The sequence below is a fragment of the Rhinolophus sinicus genome, chromosome 1, assembly GCF_057876585.1.
Source record: "Rhinolophus sinicus isolate RSI-liver-muscle chromosome 1, RSI-T2T, whole genome shotgun sequence".
Taxonomy (NCBI): Eukaryota; Metazoa; Chordata; class Mammalia; order Chiroptera; family Rhinolophidae; genus Rhinolophus; species Rhinolophus sinicus.
Genome location: NC_142501.1, coordinates 212788483 through 212811918, shown reverse-complemented (window position 1 = coordinate 212811918; position 23436 = coordinate 212788483). Strand labels below are relative to the sequence as shown.

Genomic DNA, 23436 nt, shown 5'->3' with positions numbered 1-23436 from the left:
CTGAACAAGTCATGACCGGTTCTTGTTTTTCAAAGTAGCCCTGAGAACCTCTGAGCACATGAGGGGCAGGAATCTTTTTAAAGACCAAATTTCCAGCTCTGGAAATGAAGGGGGTGGCTACTTGACTTCTTAAGCCTGGTTTTCATGCCTAGAAAAGGGACGTGCACGCACACACACCCCACAGAGCATCCAGGGGCATCCGAGTAGGGATAGCGGCTAATTTGAATGAACATTAACTGCACGCTGGAACTTTCTGCCCATCTCACTGGACCCTCAGACAACTGTGTGAGCTGAATTATATTGTCATGCCTGTTGCACACATGAGAAATCTGACTGCCGTGGGCTAGACGGCCCGGAAGCGGCCGAGCTAGACCAAGCTCCCAGGCCTTACCCGAACCCCTGCACGCACCCTGACGTCCAAGGGTGCCAGCACACCCTCAGGGCAGGCACGTGGCAGGCCCTTGCTAGTGTCCGTGTTACAGTTTTAACTAGGGAGCAATCCCACTTGAATTTAATATATCTCTGGGTGGGTGGTTTCCTTGGTTTTAAAGAAACCCTCCATGTTTTTGAGGGCTGTTTCGTCCATTACATTCCTCGGTGCCTCCTTTTAGAAAGATGGGAACAACAGACAATATTCCAAACCCTTAACAGTTTAGATGGGTCAGTCTGAACGCAAATCCCAACAGTAAGTCAGAGGAGCCCGCTGATGGCAGGAGGGCTCCGTTTCTCGTGGAGGCCGCCTCAGGGGCCCCCGAGGCCCGGCCCAGGACAGTATGTGGCCCTCAGCTGGGCTCACACCAGTTTTATCAGGTGTCCCCTTTAGGAGAGGGACGTTGTGGGCTGGGCTGCCTGACCCAGACCCTGTGGCTTTTCTCAGTGAGGAACTGGCTTGTGTGGGTCTTCCGACACTCCTGCCAATGGCGTCTCGCATGGCCCTCCCGCCTCATCTCACCCCTTCAGGAGCAGGCCTCGGGTCCTCGATGAGTGAGTGACTGAGCCTTATCGGAGCATTTCTGCGTTTTCTGTTGACCTTGGGTCAGGGGCTGGGATGCAAACCCAGGTTCACTGGCTCCAAAGCACACTGGATCGCCGCTGGACAGAAACTACAGGCAATTTGCAACTGATGGGCTCTTTGAAACGTATCATGTGATTCAAGAGGTCAGGGTCACTGCCATTTTATGCCCTGTCTGGGTGTTCTGCTGTGAGCTCTTCTTTCTAGAAGTTTCCTTCCCTCCTCCCTCTCCACCCTCAGGCGCTTCCAGCCGCATTTCTAGACTGAGAACCAGGACACACCAAGCCTCAGAACAAGTGTGGTTGGTGGGTCTGTCTCGAGTGTTTGGGGCAGGCAGGAGGTTAAAGGATGCCCTAGGGACTGTTACGGAATACAGAGCAGGAGGACCTTGGCATGTACACGCCTGAGCAGGACACCTGGCCGTCTGCTGGCTGGCTTTCAGGGTACGTGCGCCCGCCTGTTCGCAGCTGAGCCGCTGGGACACACGAGGAGTAAAGGTTTAGAACCAGGCAAATAGATCCCCAGGGAGGGTAGGCCGGCCCAGGCAGGCACCCTGCCCCCAGGAAGGGCACTGGGGGGCGGGAGGCTGCGGTCTGGCTGCACCTCTGCAGAGCTCTCAACTCCCCTCCCCTCCTCGGCTTCCGTCCGCAGCTACAGTCACAATGATGCTGATGACAGCAGCCCTGTGGACGGTGCCCACCCCTGTGCCCCATCTACATCCCAGAGTACCTGGCTGGCCCATGGGACAACGCTGTGCTCAGAAAGCTGTGACACTGGCCCAGCCAGGGGGACACAGAGCCCTTTGTGGGGACAGAAGGGGGCGGGCGTTCTGCCCAGCTGTTGGCATCGGATGTGTGTCTGGTCTGTGTTTGCTCGGCTGTCTCCCTGCAGCCAGGCTGGAGCAGCACCCCTGCAGCCCACCCACGGCGGCTGCTCCATCTCAGAGGCAGGACTCTTTCCGTTCCTTACCACCGAGATCCGGGCATTGTGAGGTCACGGTGTCCAGGTTATCAGCTTGACCTTGAGTCAGGCCCAACTCGGGCCGGGGGGCAGGGGGCGGTCGGGTGCAGGAGTGGGCTTCTGAGAATGCCAGGCCCCGGGGGAACATCTTGGGAAGAGAGGCCTCCGGGCAATCTCTGATGATAAGCGCCTTTGGCAAACCCCCTGCCTCCCACCAGGCGGCAGTGAGCCACCTCAGGTGCCACCCGTGCTCTGTATCGGTGCCAGGCTGCTTGAGTCTGAGCACCAACTTGCTGAGCACCGACTGTGTGCTGAGCCGGTGTCAGGCCCCTCATCTAAGTGACCTGTTGGATCTCCTCATGCCCCGAATTTCACTGACAGGGACTCAGCCCAGGTCATGTGACAAGGAGGCTGGACCCATCAGTCTGGTGCCAGACCAACTGCTGCCTTGGGTCCCCTTCTCTGCCACCACAGCCCCACGGGCAGGGCCTGCCCAGGAAGGAGTCAGGGCTGCAGGACAGGGAACAGTCAGTGGGGCCCAGAGAGACGGGGGTCCCAGTGCTGAGCCACTCGGGTCTCACATCCTCCCGGGTCAGAGGCGCCGGCGGTGAGACTGCAGAGCTGGGTGCACGTGGCTGCAGCTGCCTTCCCAGCTGTGGGGCCAGGCTCGGGAACGCCCCGTTTCCCAGCCTCCCTTGCAGCTGGGAGGGCTGTGTGTACGGGCTGAATTGAGTCCCTCCAAATTCGTATGTTGAAGTCCTCACCCCCCGGACCTCACAAGACAGCTGTTTTTGGAGACCTGGCCTTTAAAAAGGTCATTGAGGTAAAATGAGGTCATTAGGATGGGTCCTGATCCAACGTGACTGATAAGCTTATCAGAAGAGGATTAGGACACACGTGCACAGCAGGACGACCCTATGAGGACGCGGGGAAAAGGGAGGGTGACTGTCATGCAGGGTGTCTGGTCCTGCTCCCCACATAAGAACGCAGGACATGGTGAGGCCAAAAAGGATCACCCACGGAGCCATAGATAGGGGAGTCACACCTCTGTATTCTTGCTGGCGGCTGGGTTGGAGACACAGGAAGCAGGAGCCACACGATCTGCAGCTTGCTGTCCGCTTCTCTGCCAACCCACCTCACTTGCTAACTGCAATCCACCGTGCTAACTGCAATCCGCGCTTGCAGGCTCAGCCCCCATCTTCTGCTAGCGTAGCCACAGCAGTTATATTAGTGGCCAATGGCTCACTGGTTACAGCTGACGGCCAACTAGCCACAGCTGATGGCCATGCAATCACAGTTGATGGCCATATACTACCCGAGTGAGCACCTTTCCACGTGAGGGTGAGAGCCTGGAAACTGCCCTCCTGGCTCTGTCCCCACAATGACTGTCTACACCCCAAGGAGAGCGGCCTCAGGAGAAACAACCCTGCTGTGGGGAAAGAGCCCCAGAAAGCAGTTTCCAGGCTCTCGGCCTCACGTGGAAAGGTGCTGGCTGAGGTAGTAAATGGCCATCAGCTGTGATTGGATGGCCATCAGCTGTGGCTAGTTGGCCGTCAGCTGTAACCAGTGAGCCATTGGCCACTAATATAACTGCCGTGGCTACGCTAGCAGAAGATGGGGGCCAGCAGGAAGATGGTGGCTGAGCCTGCAAGCGGAGCAGTGAGGGTTGCAAACAGTGTGGCTCCTGCCTCCTGTGTCTCCAACCCAGCCGCTAGCGAGATTATAGTAGTATGACTCCCCTACCTATGGCTCCGTGGGTGTTCCTTTTTGGCCTCGCCATGTCCTGCGTTCTTATGTGGGGAGCAGGACCAGAGACCCCGCATGACTCCCTGCATGACAAATGGCGCAGCGAGCAGGGTATGGTGCCGGCCAAGGCTCTCCGAAGAGCGGTGGAGCAGTTTGTGTGTATGAACACTGAGTCTCTGGAAGACCAGGAGGAGCAGCTGCCGGAGAGCTGGACCCCCGTGGAGGGGTGGGAGGATGTGGACGTTTCTCCCACCAGCACAGGAAAAGCCATGCAGCTGCTGGAGAGATGGAGCCCCGTGGAGAGGTGGAAAGATGTGGACGGTTCCCCAACCAGCACAGGCCGGAGAAAGCGAAGGTTGTTGTGGCCCTGTGGGCCGGGAAGTTCCTGCTCAGGCAGCCTGGATGCAGGACTTATAGTCCCAGGAGGTAACGCTTGATGAGTCCTCCATGGGAGATGAGGGTGATGTCAAGGTCGTCCTTCACCCCAGGACAGCCCTGGCGAATGACTATGGACTATGGGGAATTGCCTTCTATCCCTAATTTAATGGACCACTTGACTCTTTATTTGGGAACTTACCACCATGTAGTGGAACGGGGGGATATTTGCTTTTGTGTCTCTACCAGCCACCATGGAGAATATGTGAGAAAGACTGGCTGAGCCCAGAGAGAGTGGCGGTGCCCTGAGAGCCCTGGCTGTGCCCAGGAAGTCTGGCTGTACCCAGAGAGAGTGGCAGTGCCCTGAGAGCCCTGGCTGAGTCCTGAAGACTCAGCTTTGTGAGCAGACTCCTACTTCTCACGTGTGTTGGCAGCCACCTGTGCCAAGCTGACATGCTTTGTGATAACCATTAAGACCACCCAGTTCCGACATGTCCGGGCTGTGACGTTCTCCTGCCTCTGCCCTGACCGCCCCATTTTTGGCCGGGGGTGGGGTTGGGATGGAGGGGTGTGACCGCAAATGCTTGTCATTGAAGTCTTCATGTTGGCTGAAGGATGCTGAGGCCGGCCCCTGGGCCCAGTCCTGGCTTTGTGGTTGGAGGTGAGCTCCTGGTCCTTTCCGGGACTCAGTTTCTCCATATACAAAATTGTGGGAGAGCCGACTTCCAAAGGCCTCTTCAGCTCCGACACTTCGGGCGTGTGTGTGGGGATGGAGTATGTGTCCTTTCTCCCATGTATTTGGGATTATTTCTTTAGGATGCACTCCCAGAAGCAAAATTTCTGGTTGTTTAATGGCTGATACAAGTTTGCTTTTCAAGCTCATTATTCCCGCTATAAAGTTAATAGCAGAGCCCGGAACCGGCTGCCAGCTCCCCCCCAGCGCTGGGCACTGTTGTTTCAGAGCATTTTAATTTAATGGGTGGAAAGAGACCCCTGTGGTTTTAACTTACATTTGTGTTTCCTGGCAGGCTGCTCTCCTTGGGGCAGCTCCTCAGAGGAGCTGGGCTGAAAGGAGGTTTTATTCTCTGCTCCCTCGTAGTGACTGGCCCTCGGTCCCCATTGAACGGCCAGGACTAGAGAGAAGGGCTGCCTGTCGCGTGTCTGGAGGCAGAGTGGACATGGAGTGCTGAGCAGACGCCAGGAGCCCTGGGTTCCCGTCTCACCTGCCCAGATAGCTGTGATCGGGTCCTGAAGAACGTAGCTTACCCCTCCCCCTCCCCAGGGAAGGCAGCAGGCTGGGGATCCCCAGCCAGACACCCACGTGTCACCCTCGGCCCCCTGGTACCTGGTCCTGCCGAGCTCTGGGTGCTCCCTTGTCAGGAGCCCTTCCTCTCCACGCCCATGTGAGCCATCATCCATCACACCTGGGCCAGAGGGAGCACCTCCCTGTGCTCCTGGCACCTGGAAGTCGGGTGGCAGCTCCTCAGACTGGCATTTGGGGCCCTTCACGTGCTGGTCTCCATGGACCGCCCTTGTGTCTCCCTCCCCTGCCCTGGCTGGCACTCGACCACACTGCCCCCTGCAGTCACCTCACCCTCAGCTGGCCTCAGACTGGACCCTCTCTGGACCTCCTGGTTCCTTCTTGCTCTGCTTTAACCTACAGCCATGTGGCAGCCCAGGTATCCTGTACTAGGGCTAGGGGTAGGGGTGGGGAAAGTGGTGGGCTGCCGTCCTCATAGGAGCCCTCTCCAGGCTGTGCTGATGTCAGAACCCAGCCTGCAAGCCCATTCCAGCCAGCACCCTTTCCTAATCCCATTGCCTCTTCTCCCCTTTTCCAGCTGAACCCAGATATCTGGGAGGGAAATTAATTCTCATGTTGGCTTCAGGGTTCCTGGCCTCCACTCCAGGGCTCAGGCAGGTGATGCAAAAGTGTGGCATCTCAGTTTTCCCATCTGTATAATGGGACAGCATTACCCACATGGCAGGGCTCCTGGGAGGACTCCAGGAGATAATGGGCCCAGCTCACTTTAGGTGTTCAGTAAACGGTAACTTGCTGCTGCTGCTGTCAGCATTGCAAAGGGTCACAGCGAGGAAGATAGTGCAGTGTGAGCATCTGGGAGCACAGAGGATGAGTCCCACCCCTGGGGGATGGCACGAGCCTGGCACGAGCTGGGCTCCTGACAGCGAGCAGGAGACATACTGAGCGAGCTGGGCTGAGGCCCTTGACCTGCACGGAGTGCTCTTGTCCTAGAGACATGAGAGAAGGTAGAGGTGGCGCCTTAGTCTGAGGCCTGAGGGGCAGGGATGTCACCCTGCCGTGGACCCCTGGATGGGCAGCTCAGCTCAGCCCAGACTGCACGGGATCGCTGTGGCCAGCCCTACAGGACGGACTGTTTGGGGCCTGGCCCTGAGTTTGTACGCCGGGCTTGTAGTATCAGCAGTTTCTCCAAAACATCCATCCTGTCTTGGCCTTGCAGCTGTTTTTCCTTAAAAAGAAAAACACAAACTAAAACCAAAACACGAAGCAGGATTTCAGCAGCACATTTGCCAGGCCGCTGTCGGATATGTGAACAACACAAACAGCTGCACTGGAACATGTCAGCTTAAAAGAGCTCTGGCCCTCCCTGGCTTGAGTATGCTGCGTGAAGGGCCAAGTGCTGTCCTCCTGGCATCCTGTCAGGCCCCGCTGAGAACACAGGGGCAGCCGAGGCCTCCTGCTCAGAGCCTTTGCACAGGCTGTTCCCTCTGCCTCCAGTACTGTTCCCCTCATTGTCCTCCCAGCAGCTGCTCTTCTGCGGGCTGTTCCCAGATCAACCCTCACTCTCTGTGACCCAGGTGGCTGGCTTCTGACTCAAGGCGTGCTCTCTTGCTGGTGCGGCTGGGCCACAGCTCTGTGGTTCTCCTTTGGGTCTCTAGAGCCTTGCACATATGTGACAAGTGTCCAGTTAGTAGTTCATGGATGAAGGCCTTGATGAATTGGGTACCTGCTAGCTCCTGGGACACAGGGGTGAGCGGCCAGGGCTCTGGCCCTCTGCAGGTGCTCCTTTAAAGTTGTGCTCCGATCGGCAGGGAGGTGAGGCATCCTTCCTGAGCCGCTAATGGGTCATTCTCCCTAAATGTACACAGCCAGGCCGACTTGACGAGCCCTGCTCCGGCCCTGCTCGGGCCCCCTGCCCCTGTGGCGCTGGCATCCAGTGGGGAGAGATCAATACATGGGAAACAATGAACGAGGAAGTACACACAACGCCAGACAGGCAAGTGCTGTGGGGCAAGTAAGGCTGGGGCATGGCTAGGCCGAGGGCGGCCAGGGCAGAAGCAGCGGCACAGGCGGAGGCTCCCCCAGGGAGGCACCAGCTGATGGTGGCTCAGAGCAGCAGAAGTGGTGAGAAAGTTCTAGATCTGCTGGGGATAGTGCCTTCAGGACTTGCTGGTGGATTGCAAGTGGTACACAGGAGAAAGGAATGACAGCCTAAGCTTGGTTGTAATGCAGGGTCTCAGCTCCCGCTCCCGCATAAGAACGCAGGACATGGTGAGGCCAAAAGGAACATCCACGGAGCCACAGACAGGGGAGTCAAACCACTATATTCTTGATGGCGGCTGGTCAAGACACAAAAGCAAACATCTGCCAGTACCCCAACGAGGAGTCTTCCTGCACCCCAGTCTTGTTGGCGGCCAGGGAGACACAGGAAGCAATCTGCCATCCACACTTGCTAACCCCAATTACTAGTCACAACCCGCCGTCCTCTTCTCTGCAACCAACCAACCCCTTGCTAACTGCAATCCACGCTTCTCTTCTCTCCCAACCAACCAACCCCCTAGCATAGCCACAGCAGTTGTATTAGTGGCCAATGGCTAATAGGTAACAGCTGGTGGCCACCCAGCCACAGTGGATGGCCATCTGATTACAGCTGATGGCCATCTAATAACCGAGCCAGCACCTTTCCACGTGAGGCCGAGAGCCTGGAAACTGCTCTCGGACTCTGTCCTCACAATGGTTGTCAGTGTGAGCAGGTGGGCAGGAGGAGGGTGACAGCGGCTGCCATGGAGATCCCTCAGGCAGGAGTAGGTCTGCCTTCGAGGGTGGCGAGAGGCAGCCCTCGAGCCGGCTTCAGGCCTGAGCATGTAAGATGCCCGGCACGGGACCCAGCATGCGGAGCCCCTGCGTCGCCCCTCACCACCCACGTCACTGCCTGGGGCACCTGGGCACACGGGACTTGGGCAGATCCTGGAATTAGCTAGCTGAGCTCTTTGTGTTGGCGAGAGGCTCATGGGAGAAAGCCAAGTGATCACAGCTGTTGTCAGAATTGCTGAATTTGCCAGTGTTGTGAAGGAAACCAGCCCAAAGCCCTAAGGACAGCTGGGCCTGTGAGCGTAATTCTGTACCCTCCCCCCATACTGAAAGTTGTTTGTTCCCCACTAGGGACATAGGGGCCAGAACGATGTATTTTTCTCGGAATACAAATGAGTCTTGGCCCTCACTCCATGTATTTCAAATGGGAAAAACAATCAGTGTTGGCTTTACATCTGGTGGCTGGCGGAAGGAGGGCTAAGGCCCAGGACAGCAGGGGGCTGGCATCAGGGGCTCGTCCAGACCTGGGGCCACAGCCCCTGCCTTCAAGGTTCTCCAGTTAGGATCTCGGGGGAGGGGAGACCAAAGTGCAGACACTGCCCCTGACCGTGGTCCCACCCCTGCATGGCCTCTGCTTCTGTGACCCCCCCCACCCCATCTCAGGGCACGCAGCCAAGTGTTCCAGGCTGCAATGGGGAAGTAGACACACCCCACAGCGTGAGGAAGCCCACCCTTACCTGGTGGTCTCCGAGGTCTCTCCTTCCTCCTCTCTCCCTCCCACTTCTCCGGCCACTGCAGGGTCTCCAGCCCCTTCCTGCCCAACCTCCCTCTAGCTACCGTCTGAGCTCTCTTGTATCCATGGCTCACAGGAAAACTTCTTTTAACTCAAAGTAGCATGTGCGTATAATCTACGGAGTTAATAATTCCCCAGGCTGCTTATAAAAACCAGCAATCCCCTGTCTCTCTACCCCACCCACTCCAACTATTCTTCCCCAGAGGCAACCATTTCCTTTAAAAAACAACAACAACAACAACAAATCTAATTCTTTTGGTATTTATGTCTGTATTCCGAAATAACACTTTCGTGTTGCTGCTTCTTGCTTTTTCAACTTAGTCGATGTCTGCTGACTTGCCTTATGGAGGACAGGTGTCAGCTTTCCCTCATCCCGTCCCACCCCCCACACCTCCTTCCCCCCCACCCCCCCACCCCACCCCTGTTCAAATGCAGAGTGTGGTTTGAGTTAGACCCCTGCAATCATTTAAATGAAACTCACAGGCTGAGCCAAGTCCTATGCTATGATTACTTTTCCTGCCTTATCTTTTTTCCCCTACAGTTATCAATTGCTGTGTTATTGTAGCTGTTTTTTTAATGTACTTATTTCTAATCCAATGCCAATCTCGCTGCCTGTTGTCTAAATCTCCAGGCCTTTGGACCATTAAGGTATTCTGTGTCTTTCCCAGTCTGGGTTTGCTCCCTTGTTGGGTGGAGCTGGCATGCTATTGACTTTCTAATAAGGGTGCCGGGAAAATGGAAGTGTTGTGATCGCCACTGTCTGACAATGACCCACCCTGTCCTCAGGGCCGACTGTCTCAGGTTGACAGTTTGGCTGGCTGTCTCAGTCCGTCCGGTGCTGTAACAGAAAACCACAGACTGGGGTGCTTAGAGAGAACAGGAACTAATTTCTCCTGGTTCTGGGGGCTGGGAATCCACAATCGAGGCGCTGGCCGCGTGGTTGTCTGGTTGCCTGCTTCCTGTTCATAGATGCCGTCTTGTTACTGGGTTAACATCTGGCTGCTTCTCACTGGTAAAGCGAGAGACAAGGTTGGTGGAAAGAAAAGCAGGTTCATTCCAAAATGAATGGAGGGGACTCCTCTCAGAAAGACCACCTTCCCTGCTCTTAACAATGACAAAGGGTTTTATATGTGTAAGAAGAGGCAGAACAAAGGAAAAACAGGGTGGGGGGTGGTCCTGGGTGAAGAGGGAAATCTCTGGTTGTTGATGAAGCAGGTGTCTGAAGGCTGTAACTTCAAGTCAGTGTAAACAGATTTATGAGGTAGCCTGCAATCCTGAGAAAACAAATCGTTAAGGCTAATTATTCTGTAAATTAGTGAGGCGGGCCTTCGTCTTAAGTAAACAGAGTCATTGAAACTGTTATACACAGTCTTGAGTAAACAGAATCATTAAAGCTGAGGCTAGAGGGGAGCAAAGTAAAGAAAAACTTTTCTAACATCCTAAGCTAAGTTACATTGTTAAGTCCAATTACACCAGAGGGTGAAATCTCAAACTAGAAGATACAGTGTCATACTTACATTCTGTTTCTCTGGGGTCTCTTTTATAAGGGCACAAATCCCCTTCATGGGGCCTCCACCCTCGTGACCTCATCACCTCCAAACACCATCACATGGTGGGGGGTCAGGTTTTCAACATATGAATACCCCCCACACACACAAAATTCAGTCTATTGCATTGGGTATAGACTTCTTGTTTGAAAATCGTTTTCCTACAGAAAAATGTGGGCAGAAACCCATTTTACAGGAGTCGCTCCAGCATCTTCTAGTTGCTAGTATAGCCATTGTCAAGTCCAAAGCCATTCTGATTCCTAATTCTTTATAGGTGACCTTTCCCTCGTGTATTACCAATGCAAAATTTAAGATAAAAATAAATTAATTTTTGAATTGTCTCATTTGACCCTCCTTCAAATAGGAAAAAATCAGTCTTGTTTTTGCATATAGTCATAGACGCTGGACTATAAAGTCCCAGAATAATCTAAGAAGTAAATCTTTATTTCCCTTCTAAGCCACCTAGTGTGGAGCTGCTGGGACATCAGGTGGAAGGGGAATGAAAAATACCATCCGGTCATTATCGCCAGGAATCTTACCCCTGCCTGGTCCACATGCTGTGAGAGCGCTGAGTGTGTACGTGGAACGCTGACTCGGCTCCTATAACACAGTGGGCCCGCGGCACATGGAGCTTCCAGCACGGTCGGCCCTGCACTGAGGACCCCACACCCCCATCCACCCTGGGGCGGGGGCTCTTGTAGCACACACCTGGCCCTGGTGACCCTGTATCAACCTCTTCCTGGGCCTCCGTGGCCCTCTCAGCAAGCGAGAGCTCTGTGCCTCTTTCCAGGGTAGAGTGGGGGGCACATGGGCCTCCAGAGGGCCCCGATTCTGCAGGTGACCCTCTGAGGGAGGCACTCTGTCCCCGCCTCCTGTGTGCCTTGGGTTTGAGCTGGATGTCCTGGCTACAAGCACGGGTTAGAAGGTTAAGGTCACAGGGCTGCTTTCACAGCTGTGTAAACCAAGGTTAGGGGCTGGTGCCTGGGTCTCAGTTTCCTCATCTGCAAAATGAAGAGGAGAGTGTCATGCAGGGTGTCATGCGGGGTCTCTGGTCCCGCTCCCCACATAAGAACACAGGACATGGTGAGGTCAAAAAGGAACACCCACGGAGCCATAGGTAGGGGAGTCATACCACTATAGTCTTTCTGGCGGCTGGGTTGGAGACACAGGAAGCAGGAGCCACACGATCTGCAACCTGCCGTCCACTTCTCTGCCAACCCACCTCACTTGCTAACTGCAATCCGTGCTTGCTAGCTCAGCCACCCTCTTCTTGCTAGCCCCCATTTCCTGCTAGCGTAGTCACAGCAGTTATGTTAGTGGCCAATGGCTCACTGGTTACAGCTGACGGCCAACTAGCTACAGCTGATGGCCATCCAATCACAGTTGATGGCTAGTTACTACCCTAGTGAGCACCTTTCCACATGAGGGCGAGAGCCTGGAAACTGCACTCCTGGCTCTGTCCCCACAGAGAGGTTTTTTGAAAATTAAATCAATAACAAGATGCGGTTTGATGAGCACTTTGCAGCACATAGTAGGTCCTTACATTCATGTTGCGCTGTCTGCCAAAGAGCCGGGGCCCTGGGTGGACCCAGACGCTCAGGACAGACAGACCCCCTTGGTCCCACCCGGCATTGCAGCATTCTGGGACGCGGGGAACCCTGCCAGGAATAGCTGGGCGGCCAGCTCCCTCTGGTTCTCATTAGGACTTGTCACCGCCCCTACCCCAGCCCCCTCCCTGTCGCCACCATCACTCCTCACAGTTCTCCTGGGACCATCATGGCACGACAAGTCCTGTCAGCTCATTAGGGACAAGCCAAGGGACTTGCGCCTTCCAGAAAGGAGGTGGAGGCGGGCCACACCAAGGACTCTGGGCCCGAGAGCCAGGTCTGGCTGGGCACTGAACCATGTGACCTGTGGGCCTTCCTGCCGAGGGTGAAGATTGTGCCGGAGTCTCTTGCAGGCAGTCAGGCCTGGCTGGGGATGGCAGACTCTGAGGCCGGGACGGCGAAGTCCTGAATGCCTGCAGGGATAGGAGCTGGTCCTGACCCAAAGGCCCGGGGCTGCTGGAGGTTGCGTGTTTCCTGGAGGGGGAACTGAGGGAGCCGGCTGTGTGCACAGTGATTTCCGGGTGACTGGGATGGGGCAGGTGGGGTTGATGGACAGAGGTGTCGTGGAGGTCACTATGTCCCTGGCCAGGTGCTGGGGAGAGGGCTTTCTCTGTGTCCCCAAGGTCTGCCTTGGGGCCTCTGATTGCCCTTCCCGGATCACCTCTTGGTCTCCATCCTCGGGGATCCGTGGGTCCAGCTCTCCTGGGGCCTCGTACGTCGGTGCTTTTGGGGGAGCTGGGCAATTTTCCTGCCCCTTCTGCCTTCTTCATGAGCAGTTTGTCAGGAGGGCATTTTCTTCTGCGACAGCTTCACCCTGCATGTGACATGCCTGCTGGACCCGAGTCTCTGACTGGCTGTGTCAGAGCTGACTCTCAGGCAGGCAGGGCCCACACAGGCCCGAGGGCCCACCAGGCATCTGGGGACCCCTGGACATACTAGATTTTAAGTGCTTTTAAAATCAGAAGAAAATGTGAAGATAATAATGAACATATTATAATGAATCCAGCCTGGATCCCATTCCGCTTTGTGCCAACCCAGTTGTAAAATACAATTTTTAATTTTTTTAATGGAAGAAGGGGTCCTGAAAGAAAGGTACAGAGGGCCCCTGGAAGTGAAGGTGCAGCCCTGGGTCACGTGGGCAAAGTAGGCATGTGGGGCTAACTCACTAGCCGCTGTCTTCCTGACAGGACACGTTGGCTTCCCTGTGTATCTTCAGATCATGACTTTCAGATACAGAAGACCCTGATGAATTACTGGGTTCCTTTGGACCCTCGTGGTCCCCAGATGCAGAAAAGCAACGCAAACCAGCTTCAGCCAAGGGTAGTTGTTTGACTCAGTGACAGATACGACTAGCTGTCCGTCAGGATTCAGGCTTCCGATGGTGTTGTCAGGGCACAGGCCCCACCTGAGGCTCTCAGACAGGCTCTCTCCTCTCCCAGCAGCCCCCAATGCCAGCCCAGCTGCCCCAGTGGTAAGAACCCCACACACAGCCCTGGGAGCTCCTGGCTGGCATCACGTGGGAGTTTCTGTCCCTTACGCCCTCTCGGTGACGAGCGCTGGGACTAGTGCACAAATGGCGCGTGAGCAGGGCTTTGGGGATGCAGAGCGCTGATCTACCTGCGTGCACATCAGCCTCCTTCCTTCCTTCTCACCGTATCCTGCAGCGAGGCCTCGGGTCTCCTGAGGGCAGCCTCCTGGGTCTGACAAGCTGTCAGGTGGGAGGTGGCTCTGCACGTCCTGGGCCACAGGACAAGGTCCCGATGTCCTTCCGAGATGGACATGATGTGCTCGTTCCTTTCCTGTCGACATCGGAGGCTCAGCTACTGCGTGTGTGGGATGCAGTCAGTGCTTTTGGCAGCGGAGGCTTCCTGGCGGGCTGAGAGGGAGCCGCCTGTGCTCAGCTGGCCCCGCGTCTTCCTGGGGCGTGGACCGCACTGTGAGTGTGTGTGTGTGTGTGTGTGTGTGTGTGTGTGTGTGTGTGTGTGCAGTGTGAGTTCAGTGGGTGTGAGTGGAGTGTGATGTATGTGAATGTGAGCCCAGTGGGAGTGTGTGTCACACATGCTGGTGACCTCCTGGCTGTCCCATCCCCCCACACTCCCCTCCCTCCCTCTCCCAGGCTGCAGGTGAGCCCAGGCCATACGACACTTTCAGTGGCTCCTTCTTTAAAACAGGAGGGGTTAATGCCTTGTGGTCTGGTCCCCTTGGTGCCCTGGGGAAAGCAAGGCGTGTGGCCAGCAGCTCTGCCCCTGGCTCCACCACCTCCCTCTGAGGCCTCCCGGGTCCCCCTGTGTGTGGGTCTGAGGCCCAGGGGCCTGGGGCCCTCCCGTGGGGTAGGGCATTTGACATCTGTATGGAGTTTCCTCAGGGCCTCTGAGCCGTGCCCAGTGCTCACAGGTGACTGCACGCCCTGCTGTCCAGAGCCTTTGCAGACGTGCCTGCCAACTACTGAGGCCTCCCTGCCATGGCCTCCTTGCCAGGGTTCCTGGGGCTGCCCTCTCTGCCCAGGGCCTGGCTGTCCACAGGACTGCGTGGGACCCTCCACGCAGCAGCTCTGCCTGCTGGTGTTTTACTGCAAACAAGTGACACCTTCTGTGCCCGTGACCTCATCTTTCCACGGCTCCCCCAAACCGTCTGGCTGGCTGGACCCGGAGTGCTTCCCTCAGTCCCTTGGGTAGGAGGCCAGCTCAGGGCTTTCTGTCCCGCTGCACAGGTGGAGACTGCAGTCCCGAGTGGGGAAGGGGCTAGGCAGGGCCACAGGTGCTGCCAACATGACTCCTGCCCGGGGGGCGGGCTCTCTGTGCAGGGCACTTTGCAGCACCCTCTCCAGCTCTGTGCCCTCACCACATGGCCCCAAACCCGGGCCGGGCATAGACACTACCTCACCTGCCTGGGTCTGCCAGCTGTGGGAGCACGGCCATGGCTGGCTGGCCAGTCTGGGAGAGGGGATAGCAGTTCCTGTCTGCTTCAAGCAGGCTTAGATTCATCCTAGAAGGGCAGCCTGCCCCTCACACCGCGGAGGAGGGGAGAAAATTGAGACCTGAGGGGTACACTGACTACCTCAATCTATAGACTCAGGGCAACTGCAAGCAAAACCCCCGTGAGTTATTTTGCACGTCGATGAGACTGCAGGATTCACACTCAAACATCAGCAGATATTGTTACCGAGTACCGACATTATCAGTGATTTTAATTTTTTTCTTCGTGCTTTTCTGATGTTTCTGCCGTGAAAGTGTGTTGCTTTTAACATCAAAAAGGACAATAAACTTTTTTTTTAATTTAAAGGAAGATATGCAGAAATAAAGAAGAGCAAGCAGAGAGGGGCATGGCAGATGAGTTTAGCAGCAGAGTCTTTTTGGAGTTGCCAGGATGGGCCAGGAGTGTCACCAGGGCCAGCTGACACATGTCTCCTTTCTGGGGTCTGGCAGCCCCACATCCAAGGCTCTGATGGGGAGGTAGTCCCACAGTGAAATCCGACACAGCCTGGCCTGGGACTTGGGCCCCTGCGTTTCACATCCGCAGAGAGGGGATGCCGGCCCTTTCTATGGTCTGGATGGGCCCGGGGAGGATAATTTCTCCAGCTGGGTCTTTTCTTTTTGAAAGGCCTTTAAAATAGATGACAGAGTAGATATTGTCAAGACATCCAACTGCAGTTCTTCACGGTCAAGTTCCCATCCACAGAGCCCGCTTTGGAAATGCCCCGAGGAGGCCCAAGGGCATGTAAGGGCTTGCTCCCCACACTGTGCTCAACCTTCAAGGCTTGGCTCCAGTGCCACCTCCTCCAGGAAACTCGCCCTGATTTCCTGGGCCCACAGCACTTGCTCCCTCTCCTATAGTCCTGATGCTCTTGACCTGCCCCGTCCTGGGTCCCGACTCTTTCTCCCTTGTGGAGGAGCCTGGTGAATGGACCAGGGTCACCCCAGAAAGGCCTGAGAGGAGTGGGAAAGTATGTGAGGAAGGGAGGATGCATCAGGCAGTGAGTCACGGCTGTGGGCACCTGGGACCCAGTCCCAGTGACTTCCCTCTCCACCTTGAGTGTCCCCACTGAGGCACAAGGAAGCTGGTTCTATTCACAAGTGGTCATCACTCACTGGCTGAGGGCGACTCCTGGGCATTGCCTTCTGGCACATGGGACCTGTCCTGGGCACAGGTTGGCACACTCCCAGCCTGGTCCTTTGGCCTAAGATCCTGATACGCAGACAAATAGAGGTGGCCATTGGCTGGAGGGACGGGGTGGTCTGCAGGTGAGCTGGCCAAAGGGGTGCAGATGGGGCACCCGCATACCTGCTCCTATGTCCTTGATCAGCCAGGGCCTCTAGGCTGCACCCCACACCCTGCACGGAAGCGACATTTGACAAGCAGCACATGCCCAGGACCCAGGGAGGCCGCCTACCTCTCCCCGGGCCCCTCAGCCCTCAGGCCCAGAGCAAGGGCTTGGGGACGTTTGATGTAGAAAACAGATCCCAAAGAGGGTCCAAGCCAGCTCTGACCCGTTCTGGAGAGGGAATAAGCTTTCATTCATTCAACAAATATTTATCGTCAGTCCTATATCTTCCTGGCCCTGAACCTGAGCCTGTCACGGAGGCTGGCAGCGGCTCAGAGACCCTGACACAAGACAGAACCCTCAGTGCCTGTGAAACAGGCAAAAGCTCAGGCTTGGGGTGGGCGGTGGCTTTGCAGGCAGTGTTCAGGGAGCTCACGCCTTCGCTGTGAAATCAGATGGACCCAGACTCACATTTCAGCTCTGCCACTTTTGTGATGTGTGGCACCTCTCTGAGCATGTCTCCTCGTTTGCATAAGTAGGAAATACACTCGGATACAGGGTCATCAGAAGGTGACAACAGCCCAGCTCAGAGTGATGCCTTCCAGGTGGTGAGCGGTCGACACAGCGTCACTGTGGTATTTGTCACTCACCGTCCTGATTCCAGGGCCTGCTCCCCGCACTGGGTGGCCGAGAGCTGCTGGGACCATCCTTGGAGCTTCACAGAAGAAACTTGCCAGGACCACTTTCCTGAGAGTTGCTCTGTGGACACCTTCTTTGGCCCGCCTGTTACACATCCTTTCATGACCCCAGAAACAGATGTTATTATCTGTGAGCAAACTAAGGCTCAGAGGGAGGTCATTCAGCCAGTGCCGGGACTCACGTTAGTCCCACTGAAACGATAGCCCTGAGCACATGATGACTGACACACGCTGGGCAGTGCCATGGTGGCCGCACTGAACATGCCTCCTGGGAACCACTGCTATCGTCTGTGCCATGAAAGCCAGCTCTCTGACATCTCTCAGCTGCAGATTGTTCTGGAACAGTTGGGAGAGATGCTGGGTGCTTAGCATGGGGCCGGAGGCATGTTCCATGTAACAACGCAGAACAAACGAATGGAAGCAACTGACTGTCCTGGGAATCTGTGTGGGGCAGGCACTCGATGTGCTTGAGTCAGGAAAGGCCTCTGTGGCCAGAGTGTCTGCTGGGCCCAGTGCCACTGGGGGAGACTGCAAACAGGACAAGGGGTTTGCTGCTTCTGGGGAGACTGGGAGGGGAGGGAGTGGTGTGCAGAGAGCAGGTGAAGCAGGGTCAGAGAGGAAGCTGGCCTTGCACTGAAGGCAGGGCTCCAGGGGAACCCGCCCTACTGTGGGATTGCCAGCATCTTTGAGTGGTTTGCTACAAGGCTTGCTCCCCACAATATCTTCAGCAATTCAACATTTGTGTCTCTGTTATGCAAGTGGATTCTTCTGGAGTGACACTGATGAAGATGATGATCATGATGATGGTGATGGTGAGGGTGATGGTGGGATGTTGGTGGAGGTGGTGGTGATGATGGTGATGATGGTGATGATGGTGATGACGATCATTGCTAATATTTTGGGGACACTTATGAAGTGCCAAACAGAGTTTTAATTTGACTTTGCCTGCGTTATCCCCTTTAATTCTAATGCACCTGTCTGGTGTGTGCACCATTACTGTTCGCAGTGAGAGTCCCATGCGCAGGTTGCTCCAGGTAAAAGAGCTGCCCATGTGGGCTCAGGAGTCCAAGGGCAGCAAGAAAGGAGCGGAGCCTGAATATTCTGAGTCACAACCAGCCCTAGAAGGAGGAATTGCTGTTCTGCTTCCCAAGTGCAGAAAACGAGGCCCAGAGAGGGAGAGCAACTTTCCTGAGGTCACAGAGCTGGGGATGGCAGAGACAAGGTGGGAACTCAGGTAGGTTGAACTCAAAGTTCTCGCTAAGCACCTAGGCCAGGTGCTACCAATGCAAAGATGACTCAGACCAACCTAGCCCTGTCCTCAAGGAGCTCAGTCTCATGGGGAGACAGGCAGGTAAACTGACAGTACAGGAGGGACCCAGAGGCCACCCCAGCCGAGAGGTTGGGAAGGCTTCCCAGAGCAGACAGCATTTGGCTCTGGGGAGAAGGGAAAGTGTGGTCAGACAGGGGCCAGGGGCCAGCAGGCAGGGTCTTGTATGTGCTCCCCTCACATCCTCAGCCAGGGCCCTGCCCTGAGCCCCAGACCTGCCACTGTCCACACAGAATACCAGCCTTGGCAGCCACTTCTCCCAGAGCTATTTTTACACCCAATTCAGCTCTAAACGCAAACACATTGTCAGATATCGGCTAACTTGGATCCCATCCATGAGGTCTGTGACACCAAAATAGAAAACGGCTCCACTCGTGGATGACACGGACTGTTGGCAGAAGCTGTGACTCCTGCGGACAGAGGCCAGAGCACGGCCCAGCCCTTGGATGACCCAGAGTATCGACGCTTCCTACCCAAATACAGTATAAAAATGCATGCAGAGGCACGGTGTAATCTCGTAAAAAGGCAGCTTCCCACTGGGACCAACCACGGTGCCAGGTCTGTGGGAGCAGGCAGGAAATATCTCTATCACTGTTTAAGAGAGAAATAATGCCAATCTTATACAGACTCTCCCAGAGAACAGAAAAAGAGTAAACACTGCCCAAGTCATAAAATGAGGTCAGAATAATCTTGTAGCAAACTCCATTGTGAACATTAGGCAAATTATAGACCTGTTGCACGTAGGAACACCAAAATCTCAAGCAAAACATTAACAAAAATATTTAAAGAGGATGCTGCATCATAGTAAAATTAGGTTTTGTCCAGTAATGCAAGGTTGGTAAAATAGTTCAATATCAAGGGATTTCACTGCATTAACAGAACAAAGGAGGACATCATTTCATCATTTTAGTAGAAGCAGAAAAGGCTTCTGTTAAAATTCAACATTCATGCACAATAAAAACTCTTAGCAAACAGGAATAAAAGGGAACTTTTCTTAAACTGATAAAGAATAACTACAAAAAACCTACAGCAAACATTATTTTTAATGGTGAAATGCTGAAAGCTTTCCTTTTGCGATCAGGAACAAGATTAAAATGTCGGTCATCATTAATTCTATACAACACTGAACTAGAGGCTTTAGCCACTGCAATAAGGCAAGAAAAAGAAGTAAATGGTATTAGGATTGGAAAAGAAGAAATAAAACTCGTTTCTCACAGATGATGTGACTGAGTATGTAGCAAATCCAAAAATAACCTGTTGATATAGTTAGAATTAACAAGGGAAGGTTGCTGGATATAAGGCCGATATTTTTTAAATTATGAAAAATTAAGAAGTAATAAAAACAAGTCTATATATTAACAGTGAGAAATAAAAAAATACAGCATGTTATTTGCAGTATCAAATATAAGCTATTTACACAGAAGGCTATACAACAGTATTGGGAGACATTAATGAAAATTTAGTTAAATGGAGGAATACCCAATGCCATTCTAACCAAATTCACATGAAGTGGAGCTTGATAAACTTATTTTAAAATACATATGAAAAGCAAAGAGTTGGGAATAGCTACGCACCCTTGAAGGCAGAGTATGACAACATGCATGGTTTCAGTGCACTAAATAACCAAATATACCATAAAGCTAAATAGCGAAGGGGCAAGGATAGAAAGAGCAACAGGACCCTAGGTGGCTGGAAAAAGACCTACCCGTGTATGGGAGCTTGGTTAGTGACAAAGGAGAAAGGAATTGCCTTTTGAATAAATGGTTTAGGGGAGAATTACAAACCCACATGTCCGGATAGAGAAGCAAACTTGACCTCTGCTTGTGCTATATACCAAAGTCAATTCCAGTTGGGTTGTGTGTCGACATGTAAATATAAAATAATCAAGCTTCAGGAAGGTAACAGCTTTCTCAGGTTTTTGAAGTCCCTGCATGCTTCAGCCCCATCTCTCGTGTCATCCAACCTGTTGCTTCCATAGTCACATCTCCTCCTCTGACCCTCCTGCCTCCCTCTCCTAAAGACCCCGAGGTCCCATGGGGCCATCCAGAGAATCCAAGAGAAGCTCCCATCTCAGTGTCCTTGACTTGCTTACAGCTGCAAGGTCCCTTTGGTCATGTGAGGTGACATTCACAGGTTCCGGGGGTTTCTGAGGTGGATAACTTCAGGGCTGTTTTTTGGCCCATCCATGGAGGGGATGGTCCATGGGAGTGAAGCAAGCAGAGGGGAACCCGAGAGAGGGCCCAGGTGGAGGGCGTAGCTTGCACACAGGCCCAGGGCTGGAGACGGGAGTGGAGAGGAGGGAGATGGGAGCAGCAGCGGATCCCCAAATACCTGGCGAACAGGACCGAGAACAGGGCAGCCCTCTGGGCTGTGAGTGGGGTAGATGAGCATCTGGCTGCCTGGGCCGAGGGGAGGGGGCGACTAGAGGCAGAACGCCTTATATACAGACACAGAGCTGGGGCAGGTGTTGGCAGGCAGGCGTCCAGCCCCAGGCTCCCCCAGGAGCTGCTCAAAGCCGGGAAGAGTGCCAGGTACCCCTGCTCCTTCCCTCCAATCTGACCCATTGCTGAATTTCCATCGTTGGTCACCGTGTTCAGGGTCCACTGGTCCCAGAGGGGCGGGGAGGGCCTCTGGAAGGAAGATGACCCACAGGTCCGCTGCCCACAGGACTTGCTTCCCCTGGAGACCCCAGCCACACCCCACACCCTCAGGCAGTGCATGTTTGTGCTGCTGCAGCTGTGGCCACAGCTGTCTGCTGCAGCCCAGCCCGAGGGGAAGTCAGGAGCCCAGCCCTAGTCGCCTGGAAGCCAGCCACTCACTCATGTGTGACCCCAAGTCCTTCTCTCTGACCTCAGTGTCCACCTCTGTCCAATGGGGCTTTTGGACACGGGGGCCTGTGATGGCTTGTGTCAAGAACCCAGAGGATTGCACAATTGTGGCAGCTGGCAGGCTCTGAAAAAGTTGTTTTTCGCCAAGCACAGCTGGAAGAGCAGCTGGGAGGCCCGCTCCGCCCAGTCGGGTGGCTGGAAGAGGTCAGAGGCCTTGAACACCACACAGCCCACTTCCACTGGGGCAGGGCCAGCGGGGTGAGTGAGCCCACAGCCCCAGTATCAGATGAAGGGTCCCTCCTCCTGGGGGTGGCAATCACCGGCCCCCGTGGATGGGGAAGGGCAGAGCGGAGGCCCCCAAGAGAGGTCAGCCAGGGAGGGGCAGAGCCGAGTCCGCTGCCCAGACCCACTCACTCCGAGCTCAGGGACCTCATGTCCCATCTCCGTTTCACACGTGGCCAACCTGAGGCCAAAGGCGTGATGGTTATGGTCACCCGGGGGCCGGGGGCAGGGAGCGAGAGGAAGTGATGTTTGGGGGTACTTTTGGGGCCAGACCTTGTCAGGAACCTTCTCACAGCTTTAGAGCGAAGCTGGCTATCAGCCCGCTCCCCTCCCTCTTACCCCCTGCTCCAGACCTCAGAGAAAAGAAGGTTCCGTGAATGCCCAGAGGCGAGAGCTGGGCTGCACATCTAGGTGCTAGAAATGCGTGAACCATGGGCATCTGCTGGGCAGGGGCTGGGGCTTCCACAGTCCTCCACCGCCTGTCTCTCAAGATGAGGACAGCAGGGGCTGTGGCTACCCCGCCCACGCCCCACCCCTGAGGTCACCTGCAGCAGCGGCACAGTTCTGGGCTCTGTCAGCACTGCCCCTAGTACTGATGGTTCTCTCTAGCTCAGCCTCACGCAGGGCAGCCCCGAGAACGAGAACGAGAGAGGGTGGGGTCTGTGCATGAACGCCGCCAGTTTCCCGTGCTGCACAGGACGCTTCCGAGCTCATCGGCAGTTCTCAGAGGGTCTCCTGCAGGCTTTACCCCAGAGGCCAGCACCTCAATGTCACATCCCTCAGTTGGCTTCTCTCCCCGCCCTGCCTTAGTGTCTGTGCCATGGACTGGATTGTGTCCCCCCATCCCAAATTCATCTGCTGAAGCCCGAACGCGAGCGTGATGGTGTGTGGAGCTGGGGGCTTTGGGAGGTGAGTGGTTAGAGGAGGGTGGGGTCTTCCTAATGAGACTGCTGCCCCTATAAGAAGCCACTCAGCTCGCTCTCCCCGCCTCCCACAGGGTGAGCTCACAGCGACGGGGCATCTGTCGGTGAGCCAGAAACCGGATGGACCCCTCCTTGACCTTGGACTTCAGATCCCTCTTGAAAGCCTGGCCCTGGGTGAGTCCAGAGCTCGCTCTCCACGCCCTGCGCCCAGCTCGCCCTCTTCCTGGGTCCAGGCTCACACGGGCGACCTTATCCCGCACCTCTGCCCCAGCACCGCTGGGCTCCTTCCTCTCAGCCAGGGCCACATGGCCTCCGGGCTCCTGGTCCAGGGGGTCAGAGATGGAGGAACAAGGACCACGCTATGTGGGCCACTGCGTGTGTGTGGAAAGCACGGGAAGTGAGAGCGGAGGCCTGTGAGGGTGGATGGACTTCGGGCATTAGGACTATTCTAGATGGGAGGTGGGCAGGGGAAAAGTGGGGGGGGGTGTTGGGATGGCACGGGGTCTGTTGGGTTTGACCCACACTGGGGAGGAGCGGAGGGATGGGGGTGGTTGGGAAGTGGGCAGCCCCACCCTGTGGCTGAACCAGGCTCCTGGCCAGGCTCTGACTTTTCCAGAAGACACTGGCAGTTGGAGGTGGGGGCAGGCAGGCCAGCAGGAGGTGAGCACCATGGCCTGGTGAAGGTTGGGAGGAGTCTTGCAGAGCCACCTCTGTGCCCAGCCCCTCCCTGCCCAGCGGGGTCTGGTTAGCACTGGGTGAGAGGGGGAGCCAGTGCACGTGGTAACCTGAGCTGGAAGATTGCAAAACTGGGATGGTGAGCCAGATCACTGTGTCTGCATTAAAAAGCTGCTTGCAACACTTCCTGGTCTTTTTCTGGGCATGGGTGCTCTTGGTCCAATTTCCCGGCTCTGGCTGGCTGCAGTGCATGGAGCGGGCCACACCCAGTGTCACCGTCGGCCTGTGTGCCTGTCTTCAGGATTCTCCTGTGAGTCCCTCCGAGGTACCAAA

The 23436-nt window shown here is 55.3% G+C and overlaps 1 long non-coding RNA gene across 1 annotated transcript; it reads left to right on the top strand.

Annotated features, from left to right (window-relative positions):
- Nucleotides 1-17684: 17684 nt before the first annotated feature.
- Nucleotides 17685-22679, top strand: LOC141569003 (uncharacterized). The gene is made up of 4 exons (XR_012492364.2): nucleotides 17685-17880; nucleotides 18075-18302; nucleotides 22316-22414; nucleotides 22503-22679. It is a non-coding gene; the product is annotated as an uncharacterized LOC141569003 (long non-coding RNA).
- The last annotated feature ends 757 nt before the right edge of the window (nucleotides 22680-23436 follow it).